We start from the raw sequence: 21,293 nt of genomic DNA, 5'->3' as shown, positions 1-21,293 counted from the left end.
TACACTACACGTAACATTTATAAAAAAAAAATATATATATGGTAAAAATTGTTATCATTTAAAATCTGTTCTACCTTGAAAATCACCTCCATATTTCTAGCCACACCCTCACTCTAATTAGCTTAAGATATACTGATAGCTAATCTTCCCTAGATCTTTTGTGCTGTGCTTTTATTATTCTGCTTCCTCTACTGTCTAATCTACTAGCAATAATAATAATAATTTGACAAACATATCTAACAATGATATCCTTTTTTCCAATTTTGTTTTTATACAAATACCTTCAATAATTGTCTAGCAAGAGTCAACATATGAATAATAAATTACATATATTTTAAAATATAAATAGAACCGTACTATAACAGCTCATTACTACATGCAGATCATATCACAAAACAATGTCCCTTGAAACATTAAAATCACATAGAATAAAATTATTAAGGACAATAAATTTATATGGTGAATTTCCTATTCCTTAAAGGCAGTATAAAGTATTAAGAATCAAGTAAGGCTTGATTCATTCTTTAGAGCCCTGATCTAGAAGACATTAGTGAGAGTGCCCTGAAAATGTGATATTCACATGAGACTGGGAAATGCTGCACTTAAACCTCTCTCCTGTGGATTCACTTAGTATGTTAGTGTATTGAAGGCTCTAAGATGTACCCAGAAAGGAAACTCCTCTGAATATGTTTAAAACAAAAGAATAGAAGTTTCCAATTAATTCAAGCACAAAGGAATATTTCCATGGGATACCTATTAACTTAGTAGAGGTGTTTTGAGGGACATTGGCTGAGGAAATGCTGAGGTAGGTGAAATGGATTTGTAGTGAAAATCAAGAAAGCTAATTTCTAGTCCTAGCTAGATAGCTCCAGGGTTTAGGAATTCACACAATTACAAAAGGGCATATCACACGCATTTATTCTAATTAAAATAGACTCCGAAATGCATGTCATCCATGAATAAAAAATGTAGTCCTGATATTTCTTTTTGAATGCTTTTAGTTTCAGTAACAGCAAGCCCAATTCAAACACATGTTCTGAGGCTTGATACAGGGCCCAAAGGTGTAACCAAACCAGACCACTATTTTTTTCCCTTGTCTTTACTGTCTTCTGCTTCGTCTTCTACTGTGTGGGATTTCCCTCATGGTCTCAAAATTCTTTCTCCAACTATGTGGCTACATTAAGTCCTCTTTCACATTCTGCAGATGTAGTAAAGTATCTTTTTTCAAAATATTCATCAAATTCTGAGATTTACTCCAATCAGATTAATGCTCCATGAACTAATTACATTTGAAATGCACTGCCGGGGTCTATCCTAGGTCAGTGATGGCGAACCTATGACACGCGTGAACTCATTTTTTTGGTTGATTTTTCTTTGTTAAATGGCATTTAAATATCTAAAATAAATATCAAAAATATACATCTTTGTTTTACTATGGTTGCAAATATCAAAAAATTTCTATATGTGACATGACACCAGAGTTAAGTTAGGGTTTTTCAAAATGCTGACACGCCGAGCTCAAAAGGTTCGCCATCACTGTCCTAGGTCATGTGTCCAACCCCTGAAAGCAGGAATAGAATTAGCTTCCCTCTGGCTACATGGATGTTTTAGTGACAAATGGGAATTTTGAAGATTGAAAAACAAGACATTGATACACATGTAGCAACAAAAACCATTCTCTTCAATAGAGGAGAATGCAAGGAAGGATAAAAACTATGAATTTTTTAAATGATAAAAGCTGAATAAGAGAAGGGTCGTAAGTGAAAACAACCAAGTGATCTCAGCTGAATCATTAAAAATATACATAATTCACACAAAAATTAGACACTGCAAGCTAGGGATGTCTTTTTAAAAATGTAATCCTGCCATTAAAAATCTAATCATCCCTTATAGAAAAATTAATTTATATTTGATGGAAGACATCAAAATGCTTATGGAATTGGATAGATACTGATTTTGATTAAAAAGTTAATTATGGACACAATTTCAGAGAGTGAGTAACATGAAGACAAAATAAGATATTATATTTAAAAGACTGTAGTGGTAAAATAGGCAGGTTTAGGGAGTTTTAGAAATATAGAGGTGTTGGTGTCCATGGGGAAGGACTGCATAGGTGAGGGCTTAGAGCTGCCAAAAGGCATAATTCACAAAGAATACAAAAGTGCCACAGGATAAGGGGAGAGGAAGAATCCATTCACAGAAGATAGGGAAAAGACACAGGGTATAGGGAGGAAAAGGAAACAAACTTTCACAGAGGATTGAGAAATGCCAACAAATGGGAGAAAGAGGAAAACATTTTCATGGAGACAGAGAATTCTACCACTGAAGTTGGAGAGAAAGAGGGGGGCATCACGTGGGGTTTGAGCTTTGAAGCTGATATTCTACCAATTGGAAGGCAGTATTAAGAGACAAAGAACTGCAGCCCTTTATAAACCTTAGAAAAAATGAGCTTAGTGGGCTACCCCCTTGGGACCTCCTCCTTACTTGGGAGTCTGTACTTGCTTCCAATAGATTTCCACCCTTTTCATCTACCACCTTTTGTCTTTGTCTTCATTCTTCCAATCCATGTGGACAAGAACCCAGGAAAGAAATTACCCTTGCATCCTGCTCCAGAAAACAACCCAACTCAATGTTGTTCAATAATTTTTCATATCCTTAAGAAAATACACTTTACCAATGAAGACTTAGTGCATTTACTCAGATTTTAAACAATTTTCAATTCTGTTACCAATATTAAACTATACAGATGTGCAAGCTTCTGAATTGAGAAATCTTTGTTCTTATCAGTGACTAATTTTAATAATTAGGGAATTTTTAGCTTACTTGAATTCAAATAGAACACAGCAGTTACATATTTCTTGGTACTATCTATACTAATAAAAGGGTAATACGCAAATGGTTGTGACACCCTCATGCCATAACGACCTATCAGCAGGAGGCTGCATGTGCGGCAGGCACAGGTGGGTGGGGCTGTGTACGCAGCGAGGCCAGGGGATGTGATGCTGCATCCACTGCCCAGCACCAGCCAGAGACTTGAGCTGTTATTGTTTATTTATTAATAAATTTATATATTATTTTCATATACATTTTACTAATTTTCTTTCATCTCTTACACTTGTATTATAGAGAAAGGGCAAATAGCAATATTAAAATATTTCTTCTAATTAATTCCCTTTTAATGTGTGCCAATTTCATGCACTGGGCCACTAGTATTGAACATAATAATTAAAGAAGTTTATAAGTTACACATTATGTTTTGTTTTAAAGAAAATGAAAATAATAGAGTGCTTACACAATTTTCTGTGCTTGACTGAAGAAGCCAATAGCATAAGGTTCAGGAAATTATGAATTTCTCTGACAATGAGTATCTTTAAAACCCTGAGAAGAGAGCCTCCTACACTTTTCTTATAGCAAGATGCAAACCTAGAGATGGTTCCACGTGGGATTGGTGGGACCTGATATAAACGCTCCATCTCCAAAAGAGATAACTGATATTAGTATTGATCTTATAAGCTATGCATAGTTAGCCTTAAGCCCCCACTTCCTTCCAATCAAAATATAGCTTTGTCCCTCTTATTTAGAAATTCTCAAGGAGTCACTGCACCAAATGTTACACATAAGGTATTTTTTAAATTTTTATTTTGTTTTTATTTGTTATCAGCCTGGACCCAAAGAATCCTGAGAATTTTTTTGTTCTAAATGTTCCAGTCCTATTTATTCTTTGGTTCCTGTATAACTCAGATCTTCCGTACCATCCAAGACTCAGTCAAATGCTGCTAGAGGCCTGAAACATCAAAATCACATAGAATGAAATTATTAAGCACAATAACCTTATATGGTAAATTGCCTATTCCTTAAAAGGCAGTATAAAGTACTAAGAATCAAGTAGGACTGTGGTTACCAAAGTTCTATTCTTTGTAGCCCTGATCTAGAAGACATTTGTGAGAGTGCCCTGGAGGGAAGCATCTCAATGACATGTCAAAAGGATCTCTGCCTGAAGACCTTGATGGTCTATAAGCTGCAGTGGTCATGGACTTATTTTCAACTTCCTGCATTTATAGTGATGGTGGGTTGGGGTGCTGTACCCATAATTTAACATTTCAATGAAGTGATAAAGGGTGTGTATTCTGTTTTTGCTCAAGTCTATAGTGAACCCTCTGTTTTCCTAGAGTATGTAACTAAAATCCTGTGTTCTCCTTTCTTATCTAGCTTTTTTATAGTTTAGAGGGTGTTTTGGGGGTGAAAGGCAACTGGGCACCAGCCATGAAGATCCACCTGTGTCTGCAATAAATCTACAAATTCCTTTTTGAAGAGAGATAGCTCCAAAACAATGGAGGAAGCTCAAGAAGCTGCATATTCCATTCCCTCAGTGCCCGCTTCTCTGTGCTTCCCCTTCTCGGGAGAAGCGGAGGTTCCCAATCCCCTAACCCTGCTCTCTTTCTTCCGCTTTCCCTCTCAACTCTTATAAAAGCCCCTGCCTGCACTGAGATCGGCAAAATGGGTTGAGGACAAAAAGCATTCCCATTTTCTCAAGATTTCTGGCACTCAAATAAACCTCTTTCCTTTTTTACCTAGCACCTGTCTCACAAGTTGGGCTTTCATTATGGCAGGCAGCTGAAACTGGGTTTGGTTACAGGGACACATGCCACGTTTAACCTAATAAGCACTTTGCTAAACAATGCTTTGTGATCATCACTGTGCAAAGTGATTGGGATTAGAGAAGGAGTCTGCACCATGAGGTGACAATGCTTCAAAGTAAAAAATAAATTATATATATATATATATATATATATATATATATATATATATATATACATATATATATATATATATATATGTATATATATATATATCACAATATAAACAGTACGAACGCTAGATTGTGAAGTTTGGGAGACCTACGGGTATATGAGGCTATCACAGCCTTCATAAGAAAAAATCTTATCATTATACACAATTGCAGCCTGATGATTTTCTTCCCTTGACCCAGCTACCTCTTATTTTGCATTGTCTACATAAGTTTTTTGCAAAGTAGTAGATGATAGATAGATAGATAGATAGATAGATAGATAGATAGATAGACAGGTAGATAGTAGTTAGGTAGGTAGGTAGGTAGGTAGATAGATGGTTGATACTAGATAGATAGATGATAGATGATGATGATAGATAGATAGATAGATAGATAGATGATAGATAGATAGATAGATAGATAGATAGATAGATAGATAGATGATAGATGATAGATAGAAGATTGATACTAGATAGATAGATGATAGATGATAGATAGATAGATAGATAGATAGATAGATAGATAAATAGATAGATGATAAATAGATCCTTAATGAATGATTGTAGTGTGGATATTGAATATGAGTGTCAGATGAATTTGTCTATTAGTGGGATGGTGCATTTCGTCTTCTCCCCAGAAATGAATGAAATAGAGTGGGAACTACAATGGTCTTCTCTTTCTGTACTCATCACAATGTTTATGGAAGAGTCCACCAATCTTCTTCAAAATTCAGATACAATTTCTATAACAAACATCATTAGCACCAATGTGTAATTAGGAAGCTGGAAGAAACATTACCTATTCAGAAAAATTCAGTTTAGCTGCAGATAGAAATGCTATCTTAAGAATGCTACCTTTCTGCAGGGAGCTATTTCTCCACTTGGAAGATTCTGGTCTGCAATAACACATGGACTCAGTGTCATTTTGGCATGATGAAAACAGGACACAGATTTTTTTTTTGTTCACAGAAAAAGGATATGCATGCTTTTCTTGCTGCTACTGTGATGGAAATAGGTCTGGAATCCTTCTTTGTGTGCTAGCTTTAACATATTTCAGTGTTACCCAGAATCGCATGATTTGTCAACTCTGTGATAAGCCCATCCTGTCTACACATATGAGCAATGTTACCAAAAAAAGACCAATATAAATCAATGGAGAACGAATTAGACAATAACACAACAGGTAAGCTAGTCATTTAAATTCCCTAGAATAGTTCAGTGAATTGTCCATCAGTCACTGTTCTCTGCAGTTTAAGTGAAATATTACAGTAAATATCTTCTTTCCAAAGAAAATCAATTTTCCTCTACAAACATATTTTATTATAAAAAGAGCAATAGTTCCTGATATGTGAATAATAAAAAGAATTTGCTATCATCTCTACTCTGCCTTCTGTTTTTCATTTACATATGAATGTGAGAATAGTTTGCATGAAAATAAGAGACTAAAATTATTATGCATCATTATTTTGTAAAAGCACTACTTTGTTCCTTTTTAAATTAATTTAGTTTTTATATTTTACTAAATTTATTGGGGTTACATTGGTTAGATGTAACAACAATAAGTGAAGAGTATACGTGAGACACATGGCATGTAATTTTCTAAACTTCTTTAGTGCAGTTATATGACTCTTGAACTTGGTTGTTTCATGTTACCATCATTTCAAATCTTTACTTAGCTGTTTAATTAATGCTTCTAATTCTTTATTTACAAAAATTTGCTTTATAGAACGAATATGGGTTTTGGTTCTTCCTTCCAAACCTAGTTTTCAAAATTACAACCATATCAAAATTATTCAGATCGAGGGAACATCGGATGAAGAGCTCTACCCTTGTTTTGTTCTTCTATCACATTTTCTGATATTTCCAGGACTTGGGCTGCACTGTTTAACAGTGCCAAACAAAAGAGACTATAAAAACTGGAAATGAAAAAGTCACAGCGTGGACTGTGCCTTCCGTTATTTGTGAAGTTTTTCCTACCCATAATCTTCAGGGCTCCAACCAGTTGAACTCAACACTTGAAGCAGTGTTTTGTGGAGATTTTTCCTTATAATGGAAGACCAAGGAATTTATTTCTTATAGTATTTAAAAATAACCTTTTTAACAGATTTCGTTGAGGTATTCTATTGGATGGTTAAAAGAATAGACAAAAGTTAGCCACCAATCATTTCTTATAGTTTTCAATTCTATTATATTTATCTGTCACAGAAAGTAGTTTTGTAAGTTTTCACATCAGCTATTAAAATAGAAATCTGGAAACTTCTTAGGACAAACAGCAATAGTAACTAATATTCACATGGCTACCTGCAATTTACAACTACTATAATATTCCATATTTTATATGAAAACACAATTTGGGTGCTATAGATATTATTCCTATATTCCCACTTTCCATATAAAAAAACTAAAACTCAGAAAAACAACCAGACCAATTCACAAAACTACTAAATTGGAGATCTGGGAAATGATTTGAAATTTTTTCCCAAGTTTACAACTTTTTCTACTTCAATGATAGTCCTTTCAAAAAGCCAATTTACCCATATAAAATGTCTTTCCTACAACATATTAAAGCCCAATAATGGTCCATCACTTTATTTAACACTATGCTAATATATATGAATATGAGCTAGATTATATCCACAGTCTATAAAATACGCACAGAGAATCATTAGTTAATTTAGAAAATTTATAAATGCAATTATAGGTACAACTATAAAAACAATTCTTTAATGGTGGGAGTCTTGGTTACAGAACCTGGGGTCCTCAATCATGAAAAATACTGAACGTCATACTATCTAATACTTTCATATGAAAACATCCTTGGCCATAACCCAATAAAAATTAGATAGGCTTTCTCTGATTTTTTTGATATTTTTTTACTGATTTTTTTTTCTACTCTGAATTAGAGGATAAGGCATACTTTCACAGGTAATTAGGAGATGTGCTCTTTGATTTTTCACTTGTGTTTCATAAGTGTCTCATCTCTCTGACTAAATTTTAAGTACTTTAGGAAAAGCCATCTCCACAAACTCATTTTGAATCCTGGAGATTATTTAGGTCCTTGTACATATTCAGTACTGAGTAAATATCTATACTTAATGACAGAAAAAGTTTCTTAGTGATCTTTTGTAAATTATCTTACACAGATGCTACAATATGAGTCCTTAAAGTCACATTTCTTGATTCTAATTTTCTGTCATCCAATCTGTACCTGACTATATGCTCCAGACATCTATGGTCCATCCTATGACAAAACATCTATAATAATAAAGCGGAATATGCTAATTACACCAGACGTCCTTCTGGATGATCTTCTGAATAAAGCCAGGCTGCGAGGGAAGCCTGGGTCCCAGGTGCCTGCCAGCAGCCGGAGGGAAGCCCAGGTCCCGGGTGCCAGAGGGAAGCTGGTGCCAGCAGCCGGGGGAAGGAAGGCCTACTCTTACACAAATTTCATGCATCGGGCCTCTAATCTATATAATAAAAGCCTAATATGCAAATCGACCGAACATCTGACATCCCCCCCACCCTGAGGGCTCCTGGTCTTTGAGATGGCGCAGGCTGGACTGAGGGACATCCCCCCCACCCCATACACAAATTTTCATGTTCCAGGCCTCTAGTCTCATATAAAAATCCTACTAATGTGGGATCATAAGTTATAAACTACCTTCCTCTATTTGCATGAGAAATTGCTCTCATAATGAAAACCCATACCTGGTATACTTGCAGAGAAAACTCTTACATAGGTTGCGGAGGAAGCAGGGTCAGCAGTTGCATTTGGACCAATGAAAGTGGCTCTATTCAAAGAGAATGATGCCAGGCTAAGTCTGCTTTCCCTTCACTGCTGATTGCTAAATGGGATCAGTTAAGTTTTGCTTTTGGTTGCAAGTTATGGAACACACAACTCAAACTGCTTTAAGAAGTATTTGGGTTTCTCTATATTGCTGAAAAATCCAGTAGACTTAGTTTTAGAAATGGTTTATTTAGGAGTTCTGCTAGTTTCTGCTACAATTCTCTTCATTCTTCTCTATTCTAAATATCAAATTCATTCTCAAGTGGGCTTCAGTCATTATACCAAAATTACTGTGCATTTTCAGGCATGACATATGCACCACCAAAATATTCTCCCCATCAAAGATAATGTAGTTAAGCTAATTCTATTACCCTTCCACTGATACCTAGGCATGAGGAAATACCATGGGAGTGTCTCACTGGAGTTGGAATTATTCATGATTAATTTGTACAAATTAAAAACTAACCCTAAACTGGGGCTGAGTTCAATGCCAACCACAACGCATAATGTCAGTTAGGAAACCAGATATAAGTGGTTGGGATGGGGCCTGCCCTGGGTTCCTGACAGGGGTCACCAACACTGCCTTCAGACGACCTCTCTCTGGGTGTCCCAGCAATCAGCAGTTCCTGGAGCAGACTGCCCGGGGACAGGTTCAGAATAAGCCAGTACTGGCCATGCAAGGGCAGAGGAAAATGACATGACTTCAATGCAACTTTACTAGGGCCCTGGACTAATTATAATAAAATTTGCATTGCGATTTTAACTCCACCCCATGGGTTTTTCCATATGCATTATGGCTAAAGGCATGTGCAGAATAAAAGTAGTTATGTAACCTTTTCCTGTCAATCATCCCTGGATGCAAATGAAAGTCTCCACCCAGAAAATTCCTGATTTAAACAAAATAATTTTTAGTTTCTGCTTTGGTGTTTTAAGGACAAATTTCAAAGTCTTTTTGTTTGCAAATTTTGTTTTTAACAATTTGACAGCACCTGATTCATTAAATACTTTCATTAAAGATCTCCAATTGATTTTGACCGAAATGCAAACCAACTATAAAAGACTTCTTAAATGTCCAGTATCACTGCAGGACACTGAGGTTCTGGTAAGTTCTACTTAAAAGTTCTTTTAATTGGCAAATATTTCTAAAACCTAGTTGAAAACAGGCTAAAAAGAAAGCACATATTTTAATGCAGGCATATTATTTTGTATTCAACATCATCGTTGTTTCAAAATGTAAAGTTAAGCCCAGTTGTATGGCTCAATGGTTGAGTGTCAATCCATGGACCCATTGGTCCCCAGTTAAATTCCCAGTCAGGGCACATGCCTGGGTTGTGGGCTCCATCCCCAGTATTGGGTGTGCAGGAGTGTTACGGCCAAAGGTGATCCTGAGTAGGGGGGTGAAAGGATTGAGAAAAGACAGACAAGAAAATGAAAGCTGGGTCTTGGTGGGACGCTGCTCCCTGATGAGGAGACAGCGCCAGTGCCCACAAGCCGTGTCTTTATTTTATAGCAGATGCCACGAGGTAAAGTAGGGGCGTGATCAAGTTGTTTACAGCATTCTCATGAGTTTCAACCCTACTCAACTACATGCACCTGAACTCCATCACTAGGCACGTGGGGCCACGTGTTTGGACCATAGGTTCAAGCTTACAACCACAGCCGTTGGCTATGATTGTGCTGGGAGGGCCCTGCCCTTCCAGCTGGAACTTGCACGTGGCAATGAGAGGACCCTGTCCTTTCATTAGTCCGAGGCTTGAAGCTGGCCAAAACACTGTAGCCTTGCCCCACACAGAAGACAGCCTATCAATGTTGATTCTCTCCCAGGGATGTTTCTATCTCTCCCTCTCCCTTCCTTTCTCTCTAAAATATAAACACATATTTTAAAAATGTAAAGTTATTGTGTGTGTACAGTATTATAATATTTGTGAATTGTGACCACTATAGTTTCTATTCTGATTGGTAGTATATCACAACTGGTTTGAAGATAATTATGAGTTATGTGTACACCTCAACCAAGTCAAAGTACATTTCTGCTTCATAATTTATTAAGGACAGAGATTTTTATCATAATAACTTCATCAAACAAAAATGGATTCTTAGTATCACTGCTAAAGCAAATGATTTTAACAGAATTTATAAGCATATTAGCAATAACAACAGATGTGTCATATTCAATATAATACAATTCAAATATATTTTCTTTGAATTGAATTAAAATTAAATTATTGTTTGAATTTAGTTTAGATGTTCAGTTTAAAACATCTGACACTGAAAAAATTGGTACCACTTTGTAACTAAAAATTATTCAAATGATGTAGCAAATACATTAATACATGTCTCTCAACTTGTTATCTATAATAATAAAAGTGTAATATGCAAATCAACCGAATGGCCGAACAGTGGAACAACCATCCTGACATCCTTCCAGATGACCTTCCAGATGAAGCTAGGGCTGCAAGGGCCGAGGCAGCCTCCATGGCTGCAAAGGCCTTCACTTGTACAAATTTCATGCATAGGGCCTCTAGTATGTGAATAAGAAAGTTGGAATTGTAAATTACCAATTTATATTTAGAAGAACAGTTTCTGATCAGGATGAAAAGTCATGTATTTCATAATGTAAAAACACCTTAGGTTTAAATGTTTGGGGGTACAGTCTTCTTTAACTTGCAAACTAAGCACTGATGCTTCATCATCCTATTGGTTTCTTCTGAATTTCATGTGATTGGTACCATCCCTATGATATCCATGGTAGATCAAAATATATGTCAAAATATATTTTGTGCAAATTGCACATTCAGAAGTTATATTGCTAGGCACATTGTACAGTATAATATTCACTGCCTTAAGATTTCACCAAAAATGCATTTTTACTTTTCAGTTCATTAGTGCTGAAAGGGTTATTGCAAAATCCTAAAATGAAGTGTTAGCACAAATAAAATAAATAGCTGTTGATTTGCACCACACAATCCATGAAAAAAACACTAGAGCATTCTCTATGGCAAAATAGGTGTGTCCCTATTTCCTGCACATAATTTATAAGTACTGAACCTATCATTTTCCATGCTTACCACTAGCCCTATCAATAGGCAACCCTACTTAGTCTTAAGCCAAGCATGGACCACAGTGCAACTGGCTGGCATAGTGGCAGGCAGGCAGGAACATCAGCATGAAACACCTCACCTCCTGCCACCCCAGGCCAGCAGCCAGCTAACTTGAGCTGCTTGTGTCGTCTGGATTCATTTTATTTCATCACAATGTGTCCTACATGGTGTTCTGAACAGGAGGTAGTTGTTATCAATACATGAGAAAGAACATGAGGAAAAGAGAGGCCAGTGTCTCAATTTTGTTTTCTTTTGTTTTTCACACTTAACTACCTGTTAAGATGAGTTCTCAGTTCACGCGGCCTGCGTCACACACAGTTCTAGAAGAGACCAGGGCAGAAGCTGGAAGTACAAAATGGAAGCTGACCAAATTTACCCTGTTTTAAAGCAAATAGTAATAATTTGTCCTTAAAAGATGAAAAAAAAATTAGAACAAATGCCAGGGTAAAGGGCCTAAATTAAGACATATGGTCCTTTTACCTTAGGTCAGTGATTTTCAACTGTTTCATCTCGTAGCACACAAGGTCATAACTAAAATTCTATGGCACACCAAAAAATATATTTTTTGCTGATCTGAAAAAAATAGGTATAATTTTGATTGATTTACACACACCAAAAAAAAAAAAATAGTAGTTTCCTACCCTTTTTGCTCCAAAGTAACTTTTTAAAAAATTGAGTATATAAAGATTTCTGGTTCTAAGAATTAACCAATCAGACACAGCCTTATTACGTGATGTGACCAATAAGATGCAACTCTATTATATGACATATATATTTACAGTTCAAGACAGGGCATTCACACTGGACAGCTGTTGTTATTTTTCATTTGACATTAAGGGGAAAGTTAGTGCCCCTGACGAAATAGGCAGTGCATGTTTTAAAAATTCTTGAAGCACACCAGGTGCAAATCATTGCCTTAGGTTACTGTGATAACTGTTTTAGGCTACCCTTCATTTTTATCTTCTTTAATTCTTCCTCTGATAGCAGATCAAATCCAGTTCTTTTAGCACACGTATGAACAGGGCTCCCAGGCCTGGCCAATCACAATTGCCAGGGATGCTGATGTGATCCAGTTGAACCAATCAGAGTCTTGTGTGAAATGTACTGCTATGGGGAGTGCAAAAGACTGTCTCCCTCCTCAGTGTCATTAGGCTAAGGGGACACGAATCTGGAGCTTTTGATGACTATCTTCCTTACCACATTAGTGAAGCAAATCTGAATGGTAGAGCTAGTAACAGACAAAGAGACAGAGAAAGAGGGACTGAGCGATCTGATGACAGTATTAGAATCCTGGGTCCATTCTTAACTGTCGACAGTTTTATCTAAATTCCCAGGGAAGAGAAAGATACATGTTACCATTAGATGCATGTGTGTGTTTTGTTTTGTCTTGTTCACTTAAAAGTGATACCCAAATACAAATAGATATTTATCATTCCCATTTTGTAATAAAGATCCTAAAAATGAAAACGTTCAGTGGCATACACCCATCTGGTTAAAGAAAAAAAAAATCTCTGCATACACTTCTTTGTAAACTGAATTTATATAAAGGGAATACTTCTTTCTCATAAATATGATTTATAAAACCAAGTGCATCCAACTAAAAAAATAGGTCAGTTCTTATAATAAAAAATTAACTCAGCAAAACTTTAAAATTACTTTAAAATAAGATAATAACTTTCTTATAAAACACTAATATTTGAAATCTTAACAATCCTTGGCTGTCTTTCAATAACCTCAAAATAAATGTGCCTCAAATATATTATCTTTATATTACACCTCTCCACATCTAGCACACTGTTGTTATTAGAGAGGTAACAATGTCTAAATCTTTAACAAAATAACCTGGTTGTGACCAAACACATTATTTTGAAAGCCTCCTAGGTCTTCATGTTATACTGGCTGTTTTTCCTCATTTTCCAAAATTAGCACTATAGCAAAGAGATGTGAGTCCAGGCAGTTATGAATTATGACTAGAGAAGTAGAACTCTCTCCTCAAAGATTGCTCAATTGCTCCTATTATTTTATTATGATGACATTAGGTTATAAGTAATGTCAAGGGAGTTCTTGAAATTGAAAACAACTCAGGTCATTGGGAGGAGACAGTTCACACAGGAACAATATCTGTTCCTTTACTGTGGTGATGGTGGGAATATGTTTGGGCTCATTATATGAGTAAAACTTTGGAAACTTTAAACAAAAATTTCTTAACCCAGTGCTTCTCCCCTTCCATCCTCTCAATCGGGTTTACTACAGTCACTGAGGTACTGGCCAGCACACCAGTGGGAAACAAACCTTTCCCCCAAAGTGAAGCATGTCATAGGATGTATTCCCTGTTCACCAGACCTCGCCCCTGGTCTGCGGATTTTCATCTCACATACAACTCAGCTCACTTGGGAGTGATGGCACTAGTGTGTCCTCATGACAAGGATAGTGAAGCCATGTCGTGGTTTAACTACCCTTTTACATTAGATTAACTGTGTTCTGAGTTACCACCTACATTACATATCCACAAAATTCTGTAACCTTTGCCACTTAAAAATCTTTCACATGCCTGGCTGGTGTTTCTCAGTGGTTCATCCACCTATGAACCAGGAGGTCATGGTTCGATTCCCGGTTGGGACACATACCCTGGTTGCGGGCTCAATCCCCTGTGTGGGGCATGTAGAAGGCGGCTGATCAATGATTCTCTCTCATTATTGATGTTTCTATCTCTCTCTCCCTCTTCCTTCCTCTCTTAAATCCATAAAAAAATTCATATTTTTAGAATCTCTCTCACTATGTCTGCATGACTCCATATTGCCATGACCATCCTGTACTGACAACTGAAAATGAGGAGGGGAAAAAAACCTAACATTTCTTCCCTCCATCTTTCCAAAGATACTTAATTTGCTGTCTAGAAAATAAATGCAATAAGGCAAGATAAAATTAAAATGTTTAGATAAGCCGAAACCGGTTTGGCTCAGTGGATAGAGCGTCGGCCTGCGGACTCAAGGGTCCTGGGTTCGATTCCGGTCAAGGGCATGTACCTGGGTTGCGGGCACATCCCCAGTAGGAGATGTGCAGGAGGCAGCTGATCGATGTTTCTCTCTCATCGATGTTTCTGGCTCTCTATCTCTCTCCCTTCCTCTCTGTAAGAAATCAATAAAATATATTTTAAAAAAAATGTTTAGATAAGAAAATTTTTAAAAAGACATTCAAATTATATTCTTGATGTGTAATTGAGAAAAAGGTACAAAATGCAGGGATCAAGCAGCAGTTCAAAGAGGCAACACAGCAAAAATGACACCAGACAAAGGTGAGCAGGCAAGGGAGACTTTCTCCAAGTGATTGCAACAGCGGAGAGGGACTGACCTCAATTCTGATGAAGCAAAAGGTGGGAGAGCTGTTAAGCTCTGGAATGAGCTACTGAAAACTGCTGGGGATCATTGGGGGGCAGGTTGATCAGATGGCATGTGTGGAGGACACAGAGGTATTCTCAGGTTTGTAAATATCCTTTGCTGTGAATTGGCCACCTGTGTTTGCGGATTGGCTCCAACAGAAATTGAGCTTCTAACCTCCTTCAGAGTCTGAGAGACAGATGTGCTATCTCCTTTTATCTGTCCTTTTCAAAGAGATGGTTCCCAGGTCATGAAAAAAAGACATTTCCTGACTGGAGGCTGGGAAAGGAGTTACAAACACTGGAAAGGGTAGAGACAAAATTTACAACTGCAAGTTTTCTAAAGTAAATGCTCCAAAAAAAGGGAGTTCAGGGGCCTAGAGTCAGGAAAAAGCTAACTAAAGTTTAGGCAAGCTGACCATTAAGGCCCTCCCAGTCAAAGGATATTTTATTCTGTTGTTCACTAATCTCATACTGTAAAATCAAAAGTACTATTCCATAGAAGAACATATCTCTAAAAGTGAAATAGAATTAGAGACGCATTCATTCAATGGTTCCTTATACCTAAACGGTTGTAAGGAAATAAGAAGTATTCTTCAAAATATGTTTATAATAATGACCACCATAGTTACACAGGAAGTTTTCTTCAGGGGAAATAGAAGAAATAAGACCAAAATATAAGTTATTAATTAAACTTGAAAGAAGAGGCATAGACAATGATACAGAGTTTACATTTTTAGATGATAAGCTCTAATCAGTGGACAGAAAAAAAGAATGAATAAATTGCATATCATAACTATTAATTATTGCCAATTCCCTGCAAAGACCTGAGGAGGGAGAGATAGGGCTGACACTTTCTTATGGTACTGAGAAGAACTGACATATATGTTTCCACAAAGAAACCTATTTCCTCGCTGCATGGAGGTAGCAAATGCATATGCAATGTCTGCTCTGCACCAAGGTTATCCTACAAATATTGCCTCTTTCCTCACAAAGCCCATTCTGAAGTGGATTTAAATTTTATAAATATAATAAATACTTTGTCATTGCATTAAAACTGTCAAAACACTTCTAATACTTTCTTTTAGATCATTCAAAGGCCTGACACCATCAGTAAATGGCAAAGTTGGATTTGAACCCACATCTGTCAGACTCTAAATCTGCTTGATGCTTTTCACTACAGTGGGTTAACTAAGCAATGATATAGGGATCCTAAAATTATGTAATTTTCAAGGAAGGCAGATAATATAAATATGTAATATGTATAAAATAAAGGCAAAACTATAAGAAATATTTAATTTCCCCTTTCTCTCAACAAGAAGAAAAACAATAGCACAAATGCTCTGATAAATATCAATTGACATTTTTCCTCAGTGTTTGGATGTAATGGGGAAGGTGGGGGCTGTGGTGAACTACAAAAAGGTGATCTCAACCCAGTCAATCATCACAGTGTTTGAAAAAAGATCCATTGCTATGAAATGTTCTGATTTTTTTTTCCCGAGAGAAGTCAATTATCCATATATGAAGTGAAATCTCCAATTCTTATTAAGAATTAAATATAAATACTGTGTAGGCCAACATGTATTAGCCAAACAATATACATCTGTGCACCATCTGGGGCCCTGCAGCTGCCAGTTTGCAATCTCTGATAGAAACGCGCATTCAGTATCACACTTAGATTTGTTGAGGAGAAACACAGCACAGGAAGCCAAGAGAGGCAGGGATGGGATTATTTGGAAATGTTTCCAAATGAGCTTATACCTCTTCTTCTTCCTCTTCCAGTGATTTGACGAACTGGATAGAAAGAACTAAGACTAATATCTTTAAGAAGGGAGGACAGGCCCTGTTTAATAGACTCCGTTTAGTAAATTAGGAATATTTGTGCCTCACTAAGACACATTTTAAAAATATTCACTCCATTCTAAAGAAAGCCACATACATGATATTATGGTATTTTTCTACATTGTTAAATGTTTAGCAGTTTTCTTTTAAATATAGTAAAATTATAAAAATAGTCTATATAACTTGGTAGTGCCAACTGGACTTTAAAAGACATATATGTCTTTCTTAGATTGATTTATGTATATAGATGTAAAGTAATTAAATGTAAATAAGTTCACATACACACATATACTTTATAAGGACTCCTGCCAATGAATTGTAAGCATTTATTTGCTATCATATTCATATGGTACTAAAAATGTGCTATTTTTGATATTATATTAAAAATTGTTGTGTGCATGACTTACTGGCACTACTAGCTTTAACTACTAGCTTTAGTCTCCATGATAGTAATAATAATCTAATCTAAATCTACCTGATTCTAATACTTATTCAACCATACCATGTTGCTTCATTTACTGTTGCACCATTTATAAATCCATGCCTGACACATAATAGATACTCAATAAATATCAAGCGACTGAATAAATGAATATATAACATAAATGATTGTCTTAACATGGAGCAAATGGAAGAATTATATCAATGTGGAAGGCACCACAGTATAGTGGAGTGAGTATAGACTTGGACCCAGATTTCTAAAATGTTAAGGTTGAGAAACCAAGATGGCAGCATAGGTAAACACTGGAGTTTGCTGCCTCGAACAACCACTTCAAAAAAACAACTAAAAGACAGAACGGACATCATCCAGAACCACAGGAAGGCTGGCTGAGTGGAAATTCTACAACTAGAAGGAAAGAGAAAAGCATACCAAGAATCAGAGGTGGTGCAGTGCAGAAGTAAAATACTAAGGTACAGAGGCACACGCCAAGCAGGCTGGCAGCTGAGGGCCTGGTTGTCGTTTTCAATTGGGAGGGAGTCTCAGGCTCTGAGCTCCAGTTCCGGGTGAGTCTCTGGGGATCCAGACTCATACGGGAGAAGCAGGACTGTCTGGCATCAGTTGGAACTCAAGGGCAGCTTTCTCTCAGAGGGGCTAGCAGTGATTGCCGAGACACTGAGAAGCGGAGCCTCTGAGAGCAGCCATAACTGCTAGCCCCGCCCTGTTGATCCCCTGGAACCCGCCCTCCCAAGCCCTGCAGGGAGGCTTTAGCTGGATAGCCTAAGGCAGAGGCTAGATTAGCACCTCCCTAGAGATCCAGGAGCCAGTGTACCCAGAGGTCAGAGTGGGACCATCCAGTTTGGGGCTCCGTGGAACCATAAAGGACACACTCAGGGGGCAGACTCAGTGAGCACCAAAGCCGCATTGAAGCAAGTCTTGCCCTGGAGGGGTGTCTCCAGCACAGAAGTTCTCCCACTGCAGACACAGCTGATTCTCACAGCCAATTGGCCTGAAGGTCAATTCCTCCCAGTGATAACTACAACAATAAAGGCTTAACTACAACAAGACTGTGCACAAAGACCACAAGGGGGTGCACCAAGAGTGTCCTCCTCAGGTAATTGGGAAGGCTGAACCACTGGGCCCTGGAGGACACTTAGCACAGAAAACCACTCTATCAACACAGCGAAGCATAAAAAATGTGGAGACAAAGAAAAAAAACACAAATGACAGAAATGGAGGAAAGCAAACTACTGGATATAGAGTTCAAAACCACACTTTTAAGGTTTCTCAAGAATTTTCTAAGAAACTGCCGATAAACTTAATGAGACCTACAAAAAATCTAATGAGACCCTTGAGATTATGATAAAGGACCAACTAGAAATTAAGCATACACTGACTGAAATAAAGAATATTATACAGAATCCCAACAGCAGACTAGAGGATCGCAAGAATCAACAATTTGAAATACGAAGAAGCAAAAAACACCCAACTGGAAAAGCAAAAGGAAAAAAGAATACAAAAATATGAGGATAGTGTAAGGAGCCTCTGGGACAGCTTCAAGCGTACCAATATCCAAATTATAGGGGTGCCAGAAGAAGAGAGAGAGCAAGATTTTGAAAACCTATTTGAAGAAAGAATGACAGAAAACTACCCCTACCTGGTGAAAGAAATAGACTTACGAGTTCAGGAAGTGCAGAGAACCCCAAACAAAAGGAATCCAAAGAGGACCACACCAAGACACATCATAATTAAAATGCCAAGAGCAAAAGGCAAAGAGAGAATCTTAAAAGCAGCAAGAGAAAGAAAGTCAGTTACCTACAAGGGAGTACCCATATGACTCTCAGCTGATTTCACAACAGAAACTTTGCATGCCAGAAGGGAGTGGCAAGAAATATTCAAAGTGATGAATACCAAGAACCTACAACCAAGATTACTTTATCCAGCAAAGCTATCATTCAGAATTGAAGGTCAGATAAAGAGCTTCACAGATAAGGAAAAGCTAAAGAAGTTCATCACCACTAAACCAGTATTATATGAAATGCTGAAAGGTATCCTTTAAGAAGAGGAAGAAGAAGAAAAAGGTAAAGATAAAAATTACGAACAATAAGTACATATCTATGAACAAGTGAATCTGAAAATCAAGTGAATAATCTGATGAACAGAATGAACTGGTGATTATAATAGAATCAGGGCATAGAAAGGGAGTGGACTGACTCTTCTTCGTGGGGAAAGGGGTGAGGGGGATGCGGGAAGAGACTGGACAAAAATCGTGCACCTATGGATGAGGACAGTGGGTGGGGAGTGAGGGAGGAGGGTGGGGTAGGAACTGGGTGGAGGGGAGTTATGGGGGGGAAAAAGAGGAACAACTGTAATAATCTGAACAATAAAGATTTAATTAATAAAAAAAAAGAAAGAGAAAGAATGAATGAATGAGAAAAAAATAAAATAAAATGTTAAGGTTATGAATACCATTCTGACTACCTATGAGCTAATCTCCAGAAAAACCTCAGAAGATTGTTCTGAAGACCATGGAAAATACTGCATTTCAATATGCTATTCCTCTTTGCCCTTTTTCTGTGTTGATTTTTTCTTCCCAAATAACATGCTATTTATTAGTAAGCACCACCTGTAGTATTATTTATGAGCTGACAGCATGAATTACTGCTGAGCCTGGTAAAGTGCTCATCTCTGTTCGATGTTAACTAGAAATGTGGCATCGGCAGGGCTGAAATGGAATGTGCAAGATTTAAGCATCATCAAACCCCTTCACTCTCAAAATCCTGTACCTTACACTGCTCTTCCTTTGATCAAATTTCTAATACAAGCACAAAGGCTTTGAATTCAGAATTCCAAGTAGCATCTACAGAATTCATATCTGCATATGCAGAACTTAGTCCAGAGAACAGAAAAGGCTAAGCGACATTTACGTCTCTGGAAGGCAATCCACCCAGGAAGTGGGAAGAGAACAAAAATGAGATTGCTAAATTTTTAAAATTTTATGCAGTCCCTGGTCTCTGATCTCGGAAGCCCTGAACCCTTGAGATGAATCGACAATCATCCTGCACACATAATGGACATGTGTCCCCTGGAGCTGAAACGGCCTGGTTCACTGTGGTGCACAATAAATGTGTTCAGTGGAAAGAAAGAAGGAAGATGGGGAGGGAGTCAAGGAAGGAGAAAGGAAGAAAGTAAAGGAGGAAGGAGGATGAAAAAAAAAAAAAGAAAAGGGAGAAGGAAAGAAATATATAAATTGGTTGGGTCAAAAATACACTTTTTGAAAATATTGTGCAATGAATGTATCTGGTAAGAAACTTAATTTAATACATATTAAGATAGTGTGCTACCTATAAAGAATAACATACAAGTGTGGATAGAGTCATACCATAATAAAAAATCAGAAAGAATCATTTTTCCATTATTGTCCATACTCTGCCTTTTAAGGTCAATAGAACTCTGCAGTAGACCCTGTGTTATTACCAGTCTTTGAGTTTATATACTAGCAATAATATTTATTAGAATTCTAGGCTACAAAGAATAGGTAAAATGTGTGTCCCGGGGTTTCAATTTTTTGAGAAAACATGTACTTTATGGTTGAAAAAGCTCTTGGGTTTAGGGAGAAATGAAGCACATTCGTATCTTGGCTCTGAATTATTTTCCCCAAAAAAATGTGCTTACAGTCTCGTCATGGCAGAATTCGGTTACAGTGTGAAAACAAATCAGGAGTGAGTGCATTTCTTTTCTTTTTTTCCTGTGAATACAGCAAATATGTAAGCTTCCCTGGCTTCTAGTTTTCCTTTTATGAAAATAAATAGCTCAGTGTGACTTCAAGGTTATACTATTTAAAAAACATACTGTATGTGCAAACAGAGAGCCTGTAAGGCTTTTCAAAACACATGTCTAAAACAGAGCTGTTTAGTTTGACAGAGCCTCAAATGCCAAGAGATTGTGTTGAATGCAAAA

This window comes from Myotis nattereri (genome assembly GCF_964212035.1).
Source record: "Myotis nattereri genome assembly, chromosome: 1".
Lineage (NCBI taxonomy): Eukaryota > Metazoa > Chordata > Mammalia > Chiroptera > Vespertilionidae > Myotis > Myotis nattereri.
This window is presented reverse-complemented; position numbering follows the sequence as displayed.